Here is a 25,334-nt window from a genome sequence, read left to right as displayed (position 1 = left end):
ACAGACCGCAAGATCATGACCTGAGCCAAAGTCAGACACTTAATTGACCAAGCCACCCAGGTGACCCTGAGGTTTTTTTTTTTTTTAAAGATGGAATTATCAGAGCCAGACAGGCTACATCTGCCTTGTCAGGGAGTTAGGCACTTCTGTAAAAATTAAAAACTCTGTGACAGAAGACTAAACCCAGCCACTGAGGCTAAAGGTGAACAAGCAGGTCTCTAACAGCAGCTGTGTGAGACAGATGCACATGGACAGCATTTGCAAAGTCAGATCTTAATTTCCAGACTCACTGGAATTTGATACTATGAATTCCAAAGTCCAACTGACTTTCCAACTTCTATATATTTACAGAGGGAAGAAGACATTATCATGTAATACTCCCCAAAGCATTCTACTTGTCTTTATAAATTTGCTCTAGAGAGAAGCATTGTATTAGATTCTGCAAAGAAACAGAACCAACAGGAGAAAGAGATGGATATAGAGAGAAACAGAGAGAGAAAGAGATTGTAAGAAATTGCCTCATGCAACTGTAGGGACGACAAGTCCAAAATTGTAGAATAGGTGAGTAGGCTAGAAATTTAGTCAAGAGATGATGTTGCAGTCTTGAGTTCAAAATATGTCGGGCAAGAAACTCAGGCAGGGTTTCTATGTTGCAGTCTTGAGGAGATTTGGTTCTTTGGGAAACTTCAGTGTTTGCTATGAAGGCTTTTGACTGATTTGGATAAGATCCAACCAGACTGTGGAGAGCAATCTAATTTACTAAAGTCTACTGACTAAATGTGAATCACATCTAAAAACTATCTTCACAGCAGCATCTAGACTGGTGTTTGGCCAAACAACTGGGCACCACAGCCTAGCTAAGTTGACACATAAAATTAACCATGACAAGCATAAAATGGGAAATAAAAAGACAAGAAAAACAAATTTCCAAAATCTTCCAATATTTCTTCTGTCCTAACCAGCTCATCTTTTAAAAAATGGGTGTCATCCATTGGCATTAAACTACTCACTGAATCAGATATGGTCTATTATATCCCTTGCATTCCCAAGGCATCCCCAGCATTTTTACTAAAGTCAACATGGTAATGCAGGATGAGTTTCTGGGATGCAAGAAATATATACAGTCAGCCCTAAGTTATGAGATGTCAAAAGGTTAGTAACCTAAGGCAAACCTACACCCAAAAAATAGGACAAGTAGTGAGGGCTGGGATACTGCTTATCTGTTCAGCATTTTAACCCCAGGAGCTAGTGCTATGCCTGGCACACAGTTGGTCTTCAGAAATCTTTGTTAAATGAATACCTGGATGAATTAGGTAAGTAAAAAGGGATTAACATTATTAAAGGTGCTTCCCACTTCAAGACGACAAAGCCAGGTGGAGGCCGGTTTTGTTTCTTTGTTTTTCTACTCCATTGCAAAATAATTACCTCTGCAAATTGAACAGATACACTGTACCCTGGTCTTCATGTCAGTAAAGTCTCATGGGTATTTTGGAGCTATTCATTTTGTATTACAGCACTCAGAATTCAGTAAGCATATTTACTAACTGTGTAACTTTGGACAAAAATAATAGCTAACACCAAATGTCAAGTACTGTCCTTAATGCTTATATTTACCCATAACATTCTCAGGCTCAGTTAGAATTTGAACTTGGTCTGGTTCCAAACACCTCTCTCTGCCTCTACTATACCGCAATTTACTTACTCAGAGGCTCAAAATGTTCATTTACAGAATAAAAATAATAATTCCTCCCTTGTAGAACTGTTTTAGGGTTAGTGCCAACTTATAGCACAGTGCCTGGCATACAACTCATGGGTCCTGAGTAAAATGGTGGTAGTGGAGGTGGAAACAATAGTAGCAATAGTAGCTCTTGCTATTGTCATTGTCATCATTTTCATGGCTGAAGTAGACTCCCTCCACAACCAACTAATTTTATAATTGCTACTTAAGTAACAAAATTCAAGGGGACATGGACTTATCTCTGTCCCTTAGTTCAAAAAAATAAATAAAACACACACACTAATAAATGTGAATTCTGAGATGCAGAGTTGTCACTTCTAAATTGTTTGGCCAGGCCACTCAGCCTTAACATCAAGTTTTAGACTAAAGTTGCAGGAAAATTGTGGTAAATTAATGATGACTAAAAATTCTTTACTACTGCTTCTACTGAAAAACAGATTTTAATTTCCCTCTCCCAGAATCTGGGCTGCCCTTAGTAAATTGCTTGACCAACGAATGTGACAGAATTGACATTCTGGAAATTTTAAGACTAGGTCATAGAATCCTTTCAGCTTCTGCCAGGGTCACTTGCAATACTTGCTCTAGAAGCCCTGAGCTCCATAAGGAGTTCAACTCCAGGTAGCTAAGGCCAGCCTTCTAGCCATCTCCATCAAAATGGCAGACATGTGAACAAAACCATTTTAAACCCTCCAGAACAGTCCATCTGCCAGCTTAATACCACCAGCTGACCTCAATCAACACCACATGGAATAGACAAATAACCGGAAACCTTAAATTCCTGATCAACAAACTAGTGAGATATAATAAAACAGCTGTTTTAAGCCATGAAGTTTTGGGGTAGTTTGTTAGATAGCAATAGGTAACTAGAACATAAAGAACTCCAATATACAAAATGAAAAATGGCACAGTACTGTGTCCTGAGAGGGAATATTTTTCTTATTCAGCTGCCATTCAATACAATCTAAATGAGTGATGTTGAGTGGGCAGCACTGGTCAGAGGGGAATATTTTTATTGGAAAAAGGAAATGAATCCAGGTTAGTTAGCAGGAACAGAATGTGTGATGTCAGTGAGTTCAAGGCAATGGTTACAAGTCACCAAGACCGTGTGAAGATAAAATAAAAGGACAGAAACCAGAATGTTTACATTCTTGCTACCACAAAATTGAAAAAAATCAAGAACAGAATTATATCAGATGGAGAGGAGGGTCCAAGTGGGACTAAAATGCATGTGCCATGCAGATGCCCTTAGTAACAGGATCCTCTTAAGTTAACAATATTGCAAGGAGAAGGTCACATACAAATTAAGCTTATGATAATTAAGGCGGAGATACATGTGTGTCACTAATTCCGTTTTGGGGAAGGGTCTGAAAAGGAGTGAGAGAGCCTTTTTTGCAGTAAACAAAAGGTGAGAGCCTGAGAAAAAGAATTTGAGTTGTGCATAAGAGGGTTAAATAGGGTCCATGTGCTCCAGAACTTTTTATGTGGCAGACTTGTGATATCTTCCTCTGACTGAGTCAGTGAAGAAAATAGATAATATGTCTTTTTTTTTAATTTTTGCATGTATAAATTGGTTGTTTTTTTTTTAATTTTTATTATAGAAGTGTAGTTGACATACAATGTTATATTAGTTTCAGGTATACAACATAGTGACTTGACAATTCTATACATTATACAATGCTCACCATGATAAATGTAGTCACCATCTGTCACCATACAGTGTTATTACCATATCATTGACTATATTCCCCATATTGTGTTTTTATTCCCATGATTCATTAATTCCATAACTGGAAGCCTGTATCTCTCCTTCATTCATTCTGCCCATCCCCCATCCCCTTTTCCTCTGGCAACCACCAGTTTGCTCTCTGTATTTATGAGTCTGCTTTTGTGTGTTTGTTTTTAGATTTCACATACAAGTGAAATCATATGGTATTGTCTTTTTCCATCTGACTTATTTTACTCAGCATACTACGCTTTAAATCCATCTATGTTCCCAAAAATGGCAAGCTCTCATTTCTTTTTCATGGCTGAGTAATATTCCATTGTATGTATAGTATGTGTGTATATATATACCATGCCTTCTTTACCAATTCACCCATCAGGGACATTTATGTCATGTCCACATCTTGGCTGTCATAAATACTGCTGCTATGAACATGAAGGTGCCATGTATCTTTTCAAACTAGTGTTTTCAAATTTCTTGGGTAAATACCCAGTAGTGGAATTACTGGATAGTATGGTATTTCTACTTTTTTTTCTTGGTATTTCTACTTCTAATTAAATGATATATATATATAAGCTACCTGGCTGGGGCATCTGAGTTGCCTAGTGGGTTAAGCATCTGACTTTTGCTCAGGTCATGATCTCACAGTTCATGAGTTCAAGCCCCACATCAGGTGAGCTCAAGCCCTGCTTCTGGTGAGCTCAAGTCCCACTTTGGGTGAGCACGAGCCCTGCTTCAGGTAAGCTCCACTTTTCTCTCTCTCTCTCCCTCTCTCTCTCTTTCCCTTCCCTTTGCTCACTTGTGCCTTCTCTAAAAGAAAGAGAAGGAGAAGGAGAAGGAGAAGGAGAAGGAGAAGAAGAAGAAGAAGAAGAAGAAGAAGAAGAAGAAGCAGAAGCAGAAGAAGCAGAAGCAGCAGCAGCAGCACCTACCTGGCCTGTTGGCAGCTGCTGCTGGATAGAAGAAAATCAGGCAGAGTGAGATATATAAATCAGTAACCACAAAGCCTAAAGAAGTTTGCAATTCCTTTACTTAACCTATGCAACACCCTTCTTGGGGCAATAAGAGTATCTTCATTTCCAGAGTTATGCACAGAGCTGTTAAACAACTTATTTGAAACCATGTGACACTTAAAAGTTTGCAAAACAAGATTGTTTCTGATTTGTGGTATTTTATTAATACCTCTCTCCCTCTCTCTCTTCTTCTCCTGTTCTCCCTCTCTCTCCCCACCCCCCAGGAAGTTAAGAGATTTGGTATACCATGGAAAACCCTTCCTGACTATTGTCAGGCAAACATTTCAAAGTAACCCTAGTTTTCCTGTATTTTTAAGTAGCCCCATAACAAGGGAAAAAGATAACTGAAAACTATCCAAGAGACAGAAACTAATGAGAACTTTATTCCATGACACTGTATGGTCAATATTTTTATTTCAGGAAATTCCTGTCTGCAGAAAGATTCTGCTGTTATAACCAGCTATTCTTGAAGAGCACTGCCAGGTGGCATCCCAAGGTTAAAAGCAGTTGGAACAAAACAAAACAAAAATGTCATTCTTCTACAATCCAATATCAAAGTATACATAATTTCCCAGCAGCATAAAACCTAAAGGAATTCTGACCCATAAGCATTGATTTCTTTTTATTTGCTAAAAAAATCAAGTTTAAAGGGATATATAGCTTCAGAAATCTCTTTTTATCTTTTGTTTTTAATAGTGAAAGAAATTAAAATTTTTGTAAAATGTAAAGATAGTCAACAATCCTCGAGACACAAACTATTTTCTAAACAATTCATCCTGGAAAACATGTTGCTTATATACAATTTAAACACAGGCTTAAAATAATTAATCCCACAGAGAGGAAAGAAGAAGATTTAATTTTATTTTTAAATGTTAAGCAATTCAATACCTTGCTTTCTCTTCAAACTTAAAAATAAATAAATAAGTAAACTGCAGTGGACAGAGTCACCCCATAGGTAATTTTCTATTTTCTTTATGATCCATGATCATCGATTACATACTGTCTTATGTTGCTTTGTATTTCTTTTCATTCCAGCAAGGTTTTGAACTCCTTAAGCTCAGATACTATGTTGCCTTTTTTTATCCCTCACTACATAGAGTTCTAGACATACAAGATAACCAATCTATTTTTCTTAATCTGAAATCCACACAAAGAACATGTTCTATGATACAGTGTATATTTCTTCCAAGCATCAGACAAGATTTTTAGAAAGTTGATGAAGGATTATTTTTACAACTGTTTGCAATTTTAAACCTTGTCCAAAATTAAGAAATTTATAAAATCATGATTAATATTTTTATCCTAGGAAGCAAACGTTTCATAAAGATCAAATAGTGAGTATTCCTAACTCCGAGGACAGAGGTCAAAAGATGGTTGAAAGCTTCATATTAATAAAAATACAATGCTAACAAAATCAGTGGGGAAAAGGTACAAGGTGAGGTATTTATACCCTAATCATAAAGGAAAGAATGAGAAATAAATGTCCAGAGAGATATCTGAAAAAATAGGATATACATACCATTTTGATGTTAGCAAGCATTTTAAATTACTGAATTTGGACTTTCAAGTTAACACAATGAAAGATTCTACATGGTGATGGAATCCTGATAAGCTTCTTAAATTCCTAATATTCTTGAGGACACACAAAAATGTAAAAGGTGGCTTTGAGATCAAATAATAAGATCTCAGAAAATCCTGGTGGAATTCCTACCAAATGCATCGTCAGTCAAGATGAATTGAGAAGTACATTCCTCAACCACATATCACCTACTCTACCCTTCTGAAACAGAAGAAAAGGCCACCCCACCCTGGCAATCAGTGCTCAAGACAAAAATGAGAAGCCCAGAAGGAAGACAAAAAGAATAAAATGAGAGAAGACAATACATATGAAGGGTAGAGGTCAAAGAGCCAGCTAAGAATTGTGTTTCAGTAAAAGAAAAAAATGATGGAAGTATTCAAGAAGACAGTAGAATAATCAAAGTCAACTGAATGATTAGTGTGTCACAGCTGTGACCCCAGGAAGTTTATATCCATTCAAGTAATTATTCATTTGTAAGAGCAACAGAAAAACTTTCTCAAATAAATAAGGACAAAAAATATACTATTGACGAATGCCCTTTGTTAAATTTATTTTTTATATTTTTTAATTTTTTATGAATATAATTTATTGTCAGATTGGCTTACATACAACACCCAGTGCTCATCCCAACAAGGGCCCTCCTCAATGCCCATCACCCATTTTCCCCTCTCCAAACCCCCCATCCACCCTCAGTTTGTTCTCTATTTTTAGAGTCTCTTGTGGCTTGCCTCTCTCCCTCTATGTTTGTAACTATTTTTTTCCCCTTCCTTCCCCCATGGTCTTCTGTTAAGTTTCTCAAGATCCACATATGAGTGAAAGCATGTGATATCTGTCCTTCTCTGACTGACTTATTTCACTCAGCATAATGCCTTCCAGTTCTGTCCACATGGCTACAAATGGCATGATTTCATTCTTTCTCATTGCCAAGTAGTATTCCATTGTATATATAAACCACATCTTCTTTATCCATTTAAGACAATATTCTCAAACTTTTTGTTTAAATAAGAAATCTATAAAGTAATTTTATCTCAGGCATGTGAAATAAGAGGTAAACAACAATAATCTCCTTCAGACTTCACAGAGACTTCACAAGTTTTATACCTTTTAGGAAAAAAAGTGATATCTACATCAAAATTATTACCAAGGCAAGTAAAACAACCAATCAAAATTACTGACCTTTCAGAAATTAAAGGTTACTGTCAAGAGTAGTTATAAATAATCTCTGAAGACCAGGTATCTTATAAAAATCCTTATCTAAAATTAACATAGCAAGAATAGTTTCTGGTTTTCTCTGCAAGTGCAGGGAAAGAAGAAATAAACACTTCCTTCTTATATTGCACTGCCTTCTTTTATTCATGACTAGGAAGGCCTGTATTTCAAGACTAAGTACTGGGATTCCTTTGGTTACCACTGACAGGAAAAAAAAACAAGCCTCAGAAGCTCAAAGCATATAACATGGAACAGAAAAAACAAAATAGCATTATAAGCATCAGAATGTGGAACATATAAGGCTTTGCATTGCATAAATAATTCAAAACCACCACAATTTTATTTGGGTATCCTATGCATATATCTCTAAGAAACAGAAAGCTGTAATATATGTTATATATTAATTATATATTAATTTATTTATTAATTATATATAAATTAAATATAAATTATATCTCTTTAAAATTAAAAAAAACTTTTAATGATAAAAATGTAAAATAATAAGCTAAGCCTGTAACCCCAAATTATTTTAACATACGTGTTAGAAATGCAATAAGGATTATAGAAGGATGAGGATTATACAACTTACTATTATATATAGGATAAGTGACTGTTTTCATATTGATTTTGATAATTAGAGAAATGCAAATTCAAATATATATCTGATAAACCAAAATTCAACCACTAGTAAGATTTTTATCATAATACTTCATGATTATAAAATACCCTAAATATTAATATAGAAAACTTGGAAAACACCAAAAAGGGTAAAGAAAAAAATAAAAAAACTATAATCTCACTGTGACCCAGCAACAGCCAGTTGGTTGTTTCTTTCAGGCAATTATGAGTGTGTGTGTCTGTATGTGTGTGTGGTGTAAAACATAAAAGTATCATAAATGTATTTCCTCATGATGCCATACAGAACCACAATATATTATATATCTGTCACACTTTTTCCCTTACTACTATATAATAAGCTTTGTCCCATGTCTTTAAATATCCTTTCAAAAATTATTTATAAATACTGTCCCATCACTTGCTATAACTAATTTAATAATTCCCCTTCTGTTGAATATTTAGGTGGTTTTCAATTTTTTATTAATATAAATAGAAATATAAAAAGTTCTATATTTCAAATATCTTATTATTTTCATAGAATTAAATTCTAGAAGTAGAATTTTAGGAGAATGAGACAATATTTATAGAGGCTAATATTATAAAATTATACTTAGAAAAGGTTGTACCAACTAATAAATACCTTAGCAGTGTTTGAAAGTTCTCATTTCACCAAATCAAAACCACAAGGAGATATCACTCACACCTGTTAGAATGGCTATTGTTAAAAAGACGAGAAATAACAAGTGTTGGTGAGGATGTGGGAAAAGGGAACCCTTGTGCACTGTTGGTTGGAATGTAAATTGGTGCAGTTACTATGGAAAACAGTATAGAAATTCCTCAAAAAATTAAAACTAGAACTACCATATGTTCCAGAAATTCCACTTCTGAGTATTTATCTGAAGAAAATAAAACAAAAAGATAATATGCACCCCATGTTCAGTGTAGCTATTATTTATGATAGCCAAGATACGGATAAAGAAAATGTGGAATATATATACAATGGCATATTATTCAGCCACAAGAAAAAAGGAAATGCCACCATCTGCAACAACATGGATGGACCTTGAAGGCATTATGTTAAGTGAAATTAAGTCAGAGAAAGACAAACACTGTATGATATCACTTATATGTGGAATCTGAAAAAAAAATTAAAAAAAGAAAGAAATGAACTTATAAATACAGAGAACAGATTGGTGGTTGCCAGAGGTGAGTGGAGAGGGGGTGGGCAAAATAGGTGAAGGTGATCAAAAGGTACAAACTTCCAGTTATAAAATAAATGTCATGGGGATGTAATAATAATGTACTGTATATTTGAAAGTTGCAAAGACAGTAAATCTTAAAAGTTCTCATCACTAGAAAAAAATTGTAACTATGTATGGTGACAGACATTAACTAGTCTTATTGTGATCATTTTCAATATACAGTTGACCCATGAACAACACAAGTTTGAACTGCACAGGTCCACTATACACAGATTTTTAAAATAAATACGTTTTCCTTATGATTTGCTTAATAATATTTTATTTTCTCTAGCCTTCTTTATTATAATGCAGTACATATAATATATATAACATACAAAACAAATGTTAATCATCTGTTTATGTTACATCAAGTCTTCTAATCAATAGTAATAATAGTAGGCTATTATTAGTTAAGTTTGGGGGCACCTGAGTAGCTCAGTTGGTTAAGTGTCTGACTTCAGCTCAGATCATGATCTCACAGTTCATGAGTTCAAGCCCTGTGTCAGGCTCTGTGCTGCTAGTGCAGAGCCTGCTTGGGAATCTCGCTGTTCTTTTAAAAAAATTTTTTTTCTAACATTTATTTATTTTTGAGACAGAGCATGAACGGGGGAGGGGCAGAGAGAGAGGGAGACACAGAATCAGAAGCAGGCTCCAGGCTCTGAGCCATCAGCCCAGAGCCGGATGCGGGGCTCGAACTCACGGACCGCGAGATGTGACCTGAGCCGAAGTCAGACGCTCAACCGACTGAGCCACCCAGGCCCCCCGGGAATCTCTCTGTTCTTGCTCTCTGCCCCTCCCCCACTCACTCTTTCTCTCAAAATAAATAAGTGAACTTTTAAAAATTAGTTAAGTTTTGGGGAGTCAAAGTTATGCACAGATTTTTTACTGCACCCTGCATTATTCAAAGGTCAGTTGTATACAAATATTGAATCAAATTCAATCTAATCAAACTAATATAATGTGCATCAATCATATCTCAATTTTTAAAAATTCTTTTTAAAAAAGTTTTTATTTCCCTACAGCCTTTACAGTGGATTATCTGCACTTGGATATATTCTGCCAGTTTCTCAAAACTAACATGTCAACACAGTTATTTTCTCCCAACCCCTTCCAAGCTACTTCTCCTCTGGACTTTTATGTTTCTGTAAAAGACGTCTGTTCCTCCCAGACAGCCTGGCAACATAACACAAAGTCTTCATTGAGTTCTCTCTTCTCCCTGCCTCCACATCCAAGCAGTTGTCAAGTCTGGCCCCTTATCCTTCCCAAAATATCTACCACATTCATCCCTTTTCTCCATTCTCATTGTTAATTCTATTAAGTTTCTCCCATCTTATCAAATTGGATCCTTTTTCCAATGCCTGTCCTATACCAGTGTGTGAAACTGTGTCTGGTTGTAGATACCAACACTATCCGTCTAGGTAGGGTTAATCTAGCTTTGTCTCTTCATGCCCCAGCTCCACTGACAAGAACATGAAACTGTGACATAGCCAATACTCCTGGGTCATTCAGTTAACCTAAATGAAAAGAATGAATCAGAGATAGTCATAGATTGTGTTAGTCATCTATTACTAAGTAACAAAACTACCATAAATTTGGCAGTTTAAAATAACATGCATTTGTTATACTACCATTTTTGTAGGTCAGGAATCTGGCTATGGTTTAGCTGAGTTCTATGTTATAGTCTCTCACAGAGCTGCTACAAAGATATAGGTCAATGATCTTTCCCACTGGGATTTCCAGAAAAATATGGATGGGGAAAACAATAGAAAAAAAGGGAGAGAGAGAGAGTTCAGTGGTGGCAACCACCCTGAAGAGCTCATCAGAACTTCACAATCCACTGATTAAGAATATCAGAATTAGACTCAAAATAGAAAACATCCAACTGTCTAGGGAAGATGGTCACTATGGATCCAAACTTATTTACTGTTTTGAGCATATAAATAGATGTTAATTCAACAAACATCAATGAAACAATTTATTGTCTGCAGCGCACCATATATCATGCACTGGAGAAAATTAAGATGAATAAGCCATAAACAGTTCATGCTGTCAGAGAATCATACTATAGCAGAACAAAGGAAGAAATGTATTCATAAATTGCTATAACAACGTAGCATGCAATAAATGTCATAAGAGATGGATCCCCAAATAAAGTGCTTGGGTGCAGAGAAGAAGGGAAAGTTATTAAATGATGGAATTTAAGTAGGAAATCCTTCCTGAAGAGTGGACTATGGAATGATCAGAAGGAATGAGAAAGGACAGAGAAGAAATCTGAGAGCAAGCCAGCCAAGGAGAGCTCTCGTAGCCTCTGAGACTTTCAGCTCTTCCTATAAAAATAACAGATATTGAAGAGGGCTGTAAAAGTACCAAATATTTTTGAAGAGAAAATGGAGCAACCAGGGTTCTTATGCATTGCTTATGGGAGGAAAATTGGAAGTTTCATAACAAGTTAAACATATATCAACCCTATGACCCAGCAGTTCTATTTCTACATGTTTATCCAAGGAAAAGGAAATAACATGTCCACAAAAAACTTGCACAAGATGTTTCATGGCAGCTTTATGCATGATGGCCAAAATTCAGAAACAACAGGAAAATGAATACACAACACATCAACACAACAGAATTTTCTAGGGAGATGGAAATATTTGTATCTTGCTGTAATTTCCAAAATTACAGTGAATAGTTCACTTAAGATATGAGCACTTCACAGGATATAAGTTATATTTTTTACCTGTCAGGTTTCAGTCAGGAGACAGGAACCATGCAATAATCTGAACAGGGAAAGTTTAATATAAAGAATTATTCACTGTTACAACAGATTACTTACCAGTGGGTAAAGAGAACTCTAAGGAACAAATAAATAGAAGAACAATGCAGCAACCATTACCTCTAGGGCTGAGACACAGCACCTAAGGATGAAAACAGAAGAGACCCCCAGGGCTGGGATCCAGGCTTTGTTGGAGAAGGCACAGCAGTAGCCCCTAAATGGTGCTTACTTGGTGCCGTGTTAGTGAAACTCACTGGAGGAAGCCCTCACCAGGAGGTGTTGCACCTAAGGACTCACTACAAATCCTCCTACACAGGTAGTGAGCTGGGAAGCTACCTTCTTAAGTACTGGGAGAGGCTGCCCACAGAGAAGTTCCATGCTGTATAGCTCACTGGAAAACTGCCCACAGGGATGGTGCAATGGGAAGCTATCTCCTAGGATGCTAGGGAATGCTGGCAACAGGGAACTAAGCACTGGCCCACTGTCCTGTGTAATCCCAGCTGTCATGAACTGCAGAAGGATTTATGTGGAGCACACTAAGAACCAGAAGAAAAGCCTGTTCCTCCCCCGGTATCCTTCTAGTACTCTCCACCAACAAAACTTAATGTTGTGCAAGCTGGCAAGGGAAAAATGCTCCGTACCACAAGCAGCAATAAAGGGTAGATTTAAAACTGAGACAATTTGTTGTCTCAGTATATAATATACTCAATATATATACTCAATATATAACTCACACATACCTCAATTTTAAAAGGAAGATATATGAGGAGACTAAAATGGTCAAACTCAGAAAAGCAGACAGTTGAATGGTGGTTGCCAGGGATAGAGATAAAGGAAGACGGGGAGGTATTGGTCAAAGGGCACAAGTTTCAGTTATAGAAGATGAATAAGACCTAGAGGTCAACTGTTAATGTACTGTCTATAGTTAACAATATTATATTGCATCCTTAAAAATTTGTTAAGAGTGCTAGAAGAGGGTGGTAGGAAACTTTTGGAGGTGATAGATGTGTTTATGACATGGATTGTAGTGATTCATAGATGTATGCTTACCTCCAAACTCATCACCGATAAAGTAAATATATACAGCTTTTTGTATGTCAATCATACCTCAAGAAAGTTCTTTGGGGAAAAAAGAAGGAGGAAGAGGAGGAGAAAGAAAAGGAAGGACTGTGGCATTTACAGTACTATGGGTGATGGCCCACTTAACTAGAACTGATATAACTGACTAAATTTGAACTATAAATGACAGACAGTAGACATTAAGCATTTACTCACATTGTACAAGGCACTGTGCTATTTTCTTTAACACTCACAATATTTAAAGAAGTTGATTATTATTATTTTCATTTTAGTGAGGAAACTGTGACTCAAAGGGAATAATTAAGTTATCTTGAAGGTGACAAAGCCAGATAGTGATAGACTCAGACTTTGAACACAACTCTGACTCCAAAGCCTCACTTTGTATCTTATTGATGATGCATGATCATACCAATGCCAAACCAGAAAGTAGATTCTGGCCCCCAGTAATTACATTTATACTTCTCCCACCTAAGTCTCTACCACTGTACACAAGAAGCTACAGGATCAGTTTCAGATGGTGCTGCATTTTGATAATCTTAGTGAAGAAGTAAAAAGAGCTGTTTTCCTATTCACCCAAGAATAACATCTGCAATGAATTGAAATAGTTGCCTCTATGGACAATAAAAGAGACTAAGCTGATTTTTTAAAGGAAAAAAATCTACTTTAAGGCAATTTTTCAGACAAGCACATATTGCCTTTATTCCAAGGACGAGAACCAGAAACTCTACCTAATAGTCCCTGGCTATTATAATTTTGATACTTGATATACTTCTATGCATGCAAGATACTCCACATCCTCCTGATAAGGCAAAGGATAGTGAATAACATCAATTGTATCACAATTTTCCCTCATAAAGTTAATGCATATGAATAATGGTCATTCAGATTAGAATTACCATTATCATTATGTTATATCATTCAATTCCCAACCTGGGAGCCAGAAAATTATAATGTGTGTGCTCTTATATTACACAATCACCAAGGTACCCATGAGTACATGGTGGACCACTGAAAAAATATGAGATCATATTCTCTATTCAATTATTGTGCCATAACTCAAAAATAATGCTTATTCACTTTTTCCCTGGATGATTCCATCCAATTTCTAGGTTTTATGTATCACCTTAATGCTGATAATTTCCCAAATTATATCCTTAGTATTGAACTCTCTCTTGAGATACAGAATCTTGTCTCACTGACTACCTGTATGTCAAATACGATTCTCAAATTTAATAATTTCAAAATGGAACTGTTGATCTGTTTTCCTACAGTGTTTTAGAGCTAGTTGCTCAAGCCCAAACCTAGGAGTCATTCTTTTTTTTCTGATTTTTTGGAAATATAATTGACATATAAGATTGCACAAGTTTAAGGTATATAATGTGTTCATTTGGTACATTTAAATATTGCAATAGGATTCCACCATAGTTCTAGCTGACACCTCTATCACATCACATAATTATCACTTTTTAATGTTTATTTATTTTGAGAGAGAGAGAGAGAGAGAAAGAAAGAGCAAGCACAGAGCCCAACACAGAGCTTATCTCACAAAACAGGAGATTGTGACCTGAACAAAAATCAAGTCAGATGCTTAACCAACTGAGCCACCCAGGTGCCCCTATCATTTATGTTATGTAGTGCAAGGTATTAATATCTAGTCCTTAGGAGTCATTCTTGATTCGTTTCTTCCCCTCATCATCTACATTCATCAGCTAGTCATGTTGTCCCTACCTCCAAAATGTACTGACTCTTATTCCTTCCAGCTACACTGCCCACTCTCTAGTCTAATTTCTCACCTTGACTGCTGCAACAGCACTGCTCAGCTGGCTCATACTCTGACTCCCTTAAATGCATTGTCATTAGAGAAAGCTGCTTAAAACTATCCAAAAGAGGGGTGCCTGGGTGGCTCAGCTGGTTAACTGACTTAGGCTCAGGTCATGATCTCACGGTTCATGGGTTCAAGCCCCCGGTCAAGCTCTGTGCTGACAGCTCAGAGCCTGGAGCCTGCTTCAGAATCTGTGCCTCCCTCCCTCTCCACACTTCTCCCACTCATTCTCATTCTCTTTCTCTCTCTCTCTCTCTCTTTCTGTCTCAAAAATAAATAAACATTAAAAAATTAAAAACCTATCCAAAAGATTCTCACTGCATTTGGAATAAAACCATTCTCCTTAACTTAGCTATCAATCCTAACAGGAACTACTTCCCTGTGTCTTAGGATTCAAACAGAAAAGAGATCCACTATGAGTGATATAGATAAAATATATCAGAGGTGTTTGGCACAGAAATTGTGAGAGCTAGTGAAAGAGTCTATATAAGGATGAAGTTTCTATATCTGATGCTGGGCCTGAAAGGAAAGATGAATGTGAAGTGAGGGAGAATAAGACCTGTAAGGATGAGCTGGAACCCATTAAAATGAACTGGAACTTGTGTCTGCCTTTCACTACATTCAGGCCTCAATTTCAGTGATGCACTCTTCAATGTGAATTTGCACTCACACCTGGCCTACAAGTAGGAGAAGCTGAAGAAGGAGATTCAGCACCACATGGAGTATCTGTTGTACCACTGCAAGCCATCAGATAGAGAAAACATGCAAGCGCTACAGCAGAACATGATCCTACATGGACCTTCAGAACACACATGTGGCCACTGCTTTAAACACACTTTCCAAAGCTCAGGTAGGTTTCTCTTGTGGCCACCCCTATTCAGAACTATATAGGGTAGGGAATGCTTGGAAACATAGTTCCAGCTTAGGTACATTAACAAGGTATGAAATTGCTGGAGGGGCCAAGATGGCAGAACAGCATGGAAGGTGTTTTTGCATCTCTCGCCCCTGAAATACAGCCAGATCAACACTAAACCATCCTGTACACCTACAAACCTGATTTGAGGATTAACATAACAATCTGCTCAACCTGAACCAGAGAACTCAGCAGGTGTGTGGAGCAGAGAGATGAACTGGGGGAGAAAGCCATGAAGGGCAGGGAGCTAGTTTTACTTACAGAGAGAGGACAGAGATGGGGGGAGAGTACGGAAAGCATCCCCCCATCCCCGCCCAAAAGAAGCTGGAGAGAAAAGAAACAGTACACAAACGACTGACACAAAAGGGAGAAAGGGTAAAGGAGAGGGTTTAAATTCCATTAAGACTCTATAAACGGGGAGTGCAGAGTCTGGAACACTGCAGCTTGATGCCTGGTGGTGCTCTCCTGGGAAGGGCGAATCCCAGGAGTGGAGAGTGAGGTCCTTGGGGTCTTTGGGCCACATGGAGAGAGGAGGTTACCCTGCTGGGAGGACATTTGGTAGAGGCTGTGCAGCCACCCCACAGGCAAAGGTCCCAGTGGACCCCGGAGAGCAAGGACATTTGCTGGTGCTGGAATAAGGGGTGAAGTGAAGCCTTAAGAGTGAAGCCTGGCATCAGATGTGTGTTGTGATAATCCCTGAAACACTGCTGCTACACAATCATGTGAACTTTTTCTGGGGCAGGCTGGCACCCAGTCACAGTCTCTGGGCATCAGCAGCAACATGGTCTCCCAAACGTTCCTGGGGGAGGGCCAGTACCCAGCCATTGCTCAGTGAGACCCGCCCCCAGAAAGGCCAAGCAGGTCAAAGCCACAGTCCCTTAGAAGTGAGGGGCTGGGAATCACAGCTGCATCAGAGATAAAACTCAGAAGGGAGGTGCCACCTGGCAACCTAATGGCTTGTTCATGGACAGTGTAAAGGCAGGGAGTGTATGGAAGCTGGAGAAAAGGAGGGGTGCAGGATTGCTAGTCAGGGAGAGCACAGAGTTCTGATACCAGAAACTAGGTAGCTGGGTGATGCCATTTTCACCCCTCCTGAACATGTGCATACACAACTACAGGCACCACAACAATCCACCCCAGTTAGCTAAGCAGTGCCATCTAGTGGAGAATGGAGCCATTACACTAAGCCTCGCCCAACTGGGACAACCTTGCTCTTCAGGAACAACACAAGACTCTCCACCTGATTAGCTTACAGGCTATAAAGTGCTTCATAGCTTGACTTCTGGCGGAAACTGATATAATTTCAATCGTATGTCAGTCTGTTTGCTGGTCCAACTATTAAACGTTTTTTTTTCCTTTCCTTATTCTTGAATACAAAAAGAGAAAAATTTATTTTCATTTTCCACTTCTATTAAAAATATTTTTCTTTATTTTTCTGCTACATTTTTTACTTTTTATGTAAATTTTTCAAATTCTATATTTTTACATCCGTTTCATTTTATTCCATTGCATTGCATTCATTTTTCAAATTTTCAAACATTTTCCTTTTTTTCTTTTCTTTTTTTATCTTTCCCTTTTTTCTGTAATCTATCAAGCTCTTTTCAACAACCAGACCACAACGCACCTAGGATCTAGCATATTTATTTGATTTTTTTGTGTTGTTTTTAATTTTGAAATTTTAAATTTTTTTACCTTATTAATTCCTTTTCCTCCTTCAAAATGACAAAATGAAGGAATTCACCCCAAAAGAAAGAAGAGGAAGAAATGGCAGTCAGGGACTTAATCAACACAGATACAAGCAAGAAGTCTGAACCAGAATTTAGAATCACGGTAATAAGAATACTAGCTGTGTTGAAAACAGATTAGAATCCCTTTCTGCAGAGATAAAAGCTAGTCAGGATGAAATTAAAAATGCTGTAACTCAGCTGCAATCTCGCATGGATGCCACAGCAGCAAGGATGGATGAGGCAGAGCAGTGAATCAGTGATACAGAGGACAAACTTATGGAGAATAATGAAGCAGAAAAAAAAGAGGGAGACTAAAGCAAAAGAGCACGATTAAAGAATTAGATAAATCAGTGACTCATTAAAAGGGAACAACATCAGAATCAGGCATCCCAGAAGGTGAAAAGAGAGAAAAAGGGGTAGAAGGGTTTTGTGAACAAATCATAGCAGAACTTTCCTAACCTGGGGAAAGACACAAACATCAAAATCCAGGAAGCACAGAGGACTCCCAGTGGATTCAACAAAAACTAACCATCAACAAGGCATAGCACAGTCAAATTCACAAAATACTCAGGCAGGGAATGAATCATGAAAGCAGCAAGGGGAAAAAAAATTCCATAACCTACAAGGGAACAGATCAGGTTTGCAGCAGACCTACCCAGAGAAACTTGGCAGGCCAGAAAGGAGGGGCAGGATATATTCAATGTGCTGAATCGGAAAAACATGCAATCAATAATTCTTTATCCAGCAAGGCTGTCATTCAAAACAGAAGGAGAGATAATAAGTTTCCCATACAAAGAAATATTAAAGGAGTTGGTGACCACTAAACCAGCCCTGCAAGAAATTTTGAGGGGGACTCTCTGAAGGGAAAAAAAATGGAAAACAAACAAACAAAAAAGACCAAAAGCAACAAAGACTAGAAAGGAACAGAGAACACCACCAGAAACTCCAACTCTACAGGCAACATAATGGCAATACATTCATATATTTCGCTATCCACTCTAAACATCAGTGGAGTCAATGCTCCAATCAAAAGACATAGGGTAACAGAATGGATAAGAAAACAAGACCCATCTATATGCTGTTTACAAGAGACCCACTTCAAACCTAAAGATACCTTCAGTTGAAAGTAAGAGGATGGAGAACCATCTATCATGCTAATGGTCAATGAAAGAAAGCTGGAGTAGCCATACTTATATAGACATCTAGACTTTAAAATAAAGAGATGCAGAAGGGCATTATATCATAATTAATGGGTCTATCCACCAAGAAGACCTAACACTTGTAAACATTTATGCGCCAAATGTGCAAGCACCCAAATATATAAATCAATTAATCACAAACATAAACTCATCGATAATAGTATCATAATAGTAGAGGACTTCAACACCCCACTTACAACAATGGACAAATCATCTAAACAGAAAATCAACAAGGAAACAATGGCTTTGAATGACACACTGGACCAGATGGACTTAACAGATATATTCAGAACATTTCATCCTAAAGCAGTGGAATACACATTCTTCTCCAGTGCACATGGAATGTTTTCCAGAATAGACCACATACTGGGACAGAAATCAGCCCTAAGCAAGTATAAAAAGATCGAGGTCACACCGTGCATATTTTCAGACCACAATGCTATGAAACTCGAAATCAACCACAAGAAAAAAATGTGGAAAGATAAAAAATACTTGGAGACTAAAGACCTACTAGAGAATGAATGGGCTAACCAAGAACTTAAGAGGAAATTTAAAAGTACAGAGAAGCCAATGAAAATGATAACACCACAACTCAAAACCTCTGGGACACATCAAAAGCAGTCATAAGAGGGAAGTATATAGCAATCCAAGCCTTCCTAAAGAATGAAGTAAGATCTCAGATATACAACCTAACCTTACACCTTAAAGAGCTGGAAATAGATCAGCAAATAAAACCCAAAACCAGTAGAAGACAGGAAATAATAAAGATTAGAGCACAAATTAATGCTATTGAAACCAAAAAAAAAAAAACAAAAAAAACAAAAAACCAAACAGTAGAATAGATCAATGAAACCAGAAGCTGGTTCTTTGAAAGAATTAACAAAATTGATAAACCAAAGAAGAGTTAACACCTATTCTCTGAAGCTGTTCCAAAAAATAGGAATGGAAGGAAAACTTCCAAACTCTTTCTATGAAGCCAGCATTACCTTGATTCCCAAATCAGACAGAGACCACACTAAAAAGGAGAACTATAGACCAATTTCCCTGATGAACATGGACGCAAAAATTCTCAACAAGATATTAGCCAACTGGATCCAACAATACATTAAAAAAATTATTCACCACAACCAAGTGGGATTTATATCTGGGATACAGGGCTGGTTCAATATCCACAAAATAATCAATGTGATACATCACATCACAATAAAAGAAAGGACAAAATCACATGATCCTCTCAATAGATGGAGAGAAAGCATTTGACAAAATACAACATCCTTTGTTGATAAAAACGCTCAAGAAAGTAGAGATAGAAGGATCATACCTCAAGATCATAAAAGCCATATATGAAAGACACACTGCTAATATAATCCTCAATGGGGAAAAATTGACAGCTTTCCCCCTTAGTTCAGGGACAAGACAGGGATGTCCACTCTTGCCACTCTTATTAAACATAGTATTGAAAGTCTTAGACTCAGCAATCAGACAACACAAATAAAAGGCATCCAAATTGGCCAAGAGGAGGTCAAACTTTCACTTTTCCCAAATGACAGGATACTCTATATTGAAAACCCAAAAGATTCCACCAAAAACTGCTAGAACTGATCTATGAATTCACCAAAGTAGCAGGGTATATAATCAATGCACAGAAATCGGTTCCATTCCTATACACCAATAATGAATCAACAGAAGGAGAAATAAAGGAATCAATCCCATTTGCAATTGTACCAAAAACCATAAAATACCTAGGAATAAATCTAAGCAAAGAGGTAAAAAAAAAACTACACACTGAAAACTATAGAAAGCTTATAAAAGAAATTGAAGACACAAAAAACTGGAAAAATATTCCATGCTCCTGGATAGGAAGAACAAATATTGTTAAAATGTCAATACTACCCAAAGTAATCTACATTCAATGCAATCCCTATCAAAATAACACTAGCATTCTTCACAGAGCTAGAACAAACAGTCCTAAAATTTGTATGGAACCAGAAAAGACCCTGAAGAGCCAAAGCAATCTTGAAAAAGAAAACCAAAGCTGGAAGCATCACAATCCCAGACTTCAAGATGTATTACAAAGCTGTAATCATCAAGATAGTACGGTACTGGCACGAAAACAGATACTCAGATCAATGCAACAGAATAGAGAACCCAGAAATGGACTCACAAACATATGGCCAACTAATCTTTGACAAAGCAGGAAAGAATACCCAATGGAATAAAGACAGTCTCTTCAGCAAATGGTGCTGGGAAAACTGGACAGCAACATGCAGAAAAGTGAACCTGGGCCACTTCTTACACCATAAACTCAAAATGGATGAAAGACCTCAATGTAAGACAGGAAGCCATCAAAATCCTCAAAGATAAAGTAGGCAAAAACCTCTTTGCCCTTGGCCAAAGCAACTTCTTACTCAACATGTCTCCGGAGGCAAGGGAAACAAAAGCAAAATTGAACCATTGGGACCTCATCAATATAAAAAGCTGCTGCACAGTGAAGTAAACAATCAGCAAAACTAAAAGGCACCCGGCAGAATGGGAGAAGATATTTGCAAATGACATATCAGATAAAGGGTTAGTATCCAAAATCTATAGAGAACTTATCAAACTCAACACCCAAAAAAACAAATAATCCAGTGAAGAAATGGGCAAAAGACACGAATAGACACTTCTCCAAGGAAGACGCCCAGATTGCCAACTGACACATGAAAAAATGCTCAACATCACTCATCATCAGGGAAATACAAATCAAAACCACAATGAGATACCACCTCACACCAGTCAGAATGGCTAACATTAACAACTCAGGCAACAACAGATGTCGGTGAGTATGCGGAGAAAGAGGATCTCTTTTGCACTGCTGGTGGGAATGCAAGCTGGTGCAGCCACTCTGGAAAACACTATGGAAGTTCCCCCAAAAATTAAAAATAGAAGTACCCTAAGATCCAGCAATTGCATTACTAGGTATTTATCTGAGGGATACAAGTATGCTGTTTCGAAGGGACACATGCATCCCAATATTTATAGTAGCACTATCAACAATAGCCAAAGTATGGAAAGAGCCCAAATGTCCATCAATTGATGAATGGATAAGATGTGGTGTATATATATATATATATATATATATACACACACACACACACACACACACACACACACACACACACAATGGAGTATTACTTGGCAATCAGAAAGAATGAAATGTTGCCATGTTCAACTACGTGGATGGACCTAGAGGGTATTATGCTAAGCAAAATTAGTCAAAGAAAGACAAATATCATGACTTCACTCATATGAGGACTTTAAGATACAAAACAGATGAACATAAAGGAAGGAAAGCAAAAATAATACAAAAACAGGGAGGGGGACAAAACATAAGAGACTCTTAAATATAGAGAATGAACAGAGGGTTACTGGAGGGGTTGTGAGAGGGGGGATGGGCTAAATGGGTAATGGGTTTAAGGAATCTACTCCTGAAATCATTTTTGCACCACGTGCTCACTAATGTGGATGTAAATTATAAAACATAAATAAATTATAGAAAGTAAAAAAAAAAAAACATAGTATGAAACAGCACTAGCCAACTCTTATCAACACAGGCTAACCCATACTTATTTTTTAAAAGTAATTTATTGTCAAGTTAGCTAACAACATACAGTGTATACGGTGTGCTTTTGGCTTCAGGAGTAGATTTCCATGATTCATTGCTTACACACAACATCCAGTGCTTGTCCCAACAAGTGCCCTCCCTCAATGCCCATCCCCCATTTTCCCCTCCCCCCCAACCCCTACCATCAACCCTCAGTTTGTTCTCTGTATTTAAGAATCTATTATAGTTTTCCTCCCTCTCTGTTTGAAACTATTTTCCCCCTTCCCTTCTCCCATGGTCTTCTCTTAAGTCTCTCAAATTCCACATATGAGTAAAAACATATGATATCTTTCTCTGACTTATTTCACTTACCATAATATCCTCCAGTTCCATCCATGTTGTTGCAAATGGCAAGATTTCATTCTTTCTCATTTGCAGTAGTATTCCATTGTATATATAAGTCACATCTTCTTAATCCATTCATCCCTCAATGGACGTTTGAGCTCTTTCCATAATTTGGCTATGGTTGATAGTGCTGCTATAAACATTGGGGTGCATGTGCCCCTATGAATCAGTACTCCTGTATCCTTTGGATAAATTCCTAGTAGTGCTATTGCTTGGATATAGGGTAGTTCTGTTTTTAATTTTTTGGGGAAACTCCATAGTGTTTTCCAGAGTGGCTGCACCAGTTTGCATTCCAACAACAGTGCACTTCCTTTCCAACATCTGTTGTTTCCTGAGCTGTTAATATTAGCCAGTCTGACAGGCTGTGAGGTGGTATCATAATGGAGTTTTGATTTGTATTTCCTGGATGATGAGAGATGTTGAGCATCTTTTCATGTGTCTGTTGGCCATATGGATGTCTTCTTTGGAAAAGTGTCTATTCATGTTTTCTGCCCATTCCTTCACTGCATTATTTGTTTTTCAGTTGTTGAGTTTGGTAAGTTATTTATAGGTTTTGGATACTAACACTTTATCCAATATGTCATTTGCAAATATCTTTTCCCATTCTGTCAGTTGCCTTTTAGTTTTGTTGATTGTTTCCTTTGCTGCAAACACACCTCTTTTAACTATACCTAACCTCCAAATAATGACAAAAGAAAAATTATGCTTCTGCCTAATACAATGCAACTGTCCTTTGTCAAAGTGGACACATATTAATCCCCTCAAGAGTAGAAAATTATTTTATCTATTTTTTTTGGTAATATTCATTCTTCTTGTAGCTGAGTCACCTTCTCCTTTCATATCCTGTAACTCAAACACTGAGCTATAAGAAGTAGCTTGCAATATTAGGTAACCAGTTCTCTAAGGGGAAAAAAAATTCTATGAAACCTAGTGCTTGCCAGTCTCTGTTGTATAAATATATTCCCACCATGCCCAACTTCATACCACTAGTGTGATATCACTGAACACAGATTTGGGGAAAGATCTGCAGTAGCATGTCAATTATGTGGTATTTCCATGACATAGATACAATATATATAAACCACCTCTGGACTACAGATAATAAATTAATAAAAAGATAATTAGAAAGTGATGAACTTTGATTATTTGTTAGTTTTAATATAATTTATTTAATTTTAAGTTTATATAACTTAACTTTATATTGACTTTACTAAGGCCCAGTAGAGAATAGCTTCTACAGAGAATGACATTGAGAAGTACTGGGGAAGCTCCTGATGAAAATATTCAATGCCCTGCATGGCAAATACCTCAGGAGAGGCAAAGAGAGTCTAATATTCTCAGGTAGGAGAAGTGGAGCTGCTTCTACCACCAGAGGAAACTCATAATTTAGAGGTTAAAGATTCCTAGCTTCATTAGAATTTGCCCATATATCTTTATCTCTATTTTCAGGGTCCCGCTCTTTGTCAGTCAAAGCCCTAATGTTGATACAAACGACCTTAAAAGATGGAAACTCAATTTATCATATTTTCAGCCACACACAAGCTTAGACTTTGGAATTTGTTTGTTTGTCTGGTGTTGTTTTTTTTTTAAAATCCTAGTCCTGCATAACAGTTACAGAAGCTTTCTGGAAATTTGAAGCTCTGAACTCATTTTCTTTCTACCTCTACTCCAGTGCATGTATAAACCACCACCAATCCTCTTGCATTTCTTATTTTCATTTAAGTGTTCCATGCAGGAAATACTTGGTCCCCTAAATACTTGCCTTCTATAGGCATTTCATTACAAGTGTCTACAGGTGGTAATTTTAGTAACCGTTTTACCTCTGCATGCTATGAACTACCAGTATCCCCTTTACCCCTGGAAACAAGGTTATTATGGCTCTAAATCTAGACAGATCAAAGAACCAATTCTGAGAAACAGAAGCAGTTCACAGAACACAGAACCAATTCAGAAAATCCTTCCTTAAGGTTTCATTCCTCTGGAACTACCTCCTGCACCAAATTCTGTGTTAGTTAGGGTTTGATCAAAATTTATTATAGGAGTTTGTCCCCAAGCAATTGTAAAAGGTGGCTAAACAGTCTGTATAAAGTTTCTGCTTCTAAATCTGGTAGCCAGCTAGAAGTTAGCAAGGCAAGGATAATCTGTAAGAAAATATAAGTGATGTAAAGCAAGGACAAATAGGAACATGAATAAACAAGCCAGACACCACAAGTATGAACTTGGGAGCCCACTTCTGTCTCTTACTGCCTCCAGGCCTCCAACTTGAATAATATGGGAGAAGCTGCAGGAGAGCTAGTGTCATTTAGCGCACACACACACACACACACACACACACAGTCCAGGGTTCAGTGATGCTTAGGGAAGAAGAAGCCAGAGGAGCTGTAAGCATGCCTGCTATCTGCCCCATGCTACCAAGATGAGTCAACAGATCAGCAACAAATACAGGGATGCAACAGTGCAACAATTCTTGATGGTAAAACCTGCTGGATATAAACATGGCTACTGCTTTTCAAATGTAACAAAAATGCTGCTTGTGGACAACCCTAATCTAAAACCATACAGGGAAGGGAATTCTGGGAAATATCATTACAGCTTAGCTAATTGATGAGTACTAAGCCTCCATACTGCCCACCTCTCTGACACTGCACTCCACTCCAATACATCAACATCTTTCTGCTCTTAGAATATACAGCAATTCATTTCTGTCTCAGGGCCTT

This window comes from Lynx canadensis, chromosome B2, assembly GCF_007474595.2.
Source record: "Lynx canadensis isolate LIC74 chromosome B2, mLynCan4.pri.v2, whole genome shotgun sequence".
Classification (NCBI taxonomy): Eukaryota; Metazoa; Chordata; class Mammalia; order Carnivora; family Felidae; genus Lynx; species Lynx canadensis.
This window is presented reverse-complemented; position numbering follows the sequence as displayed.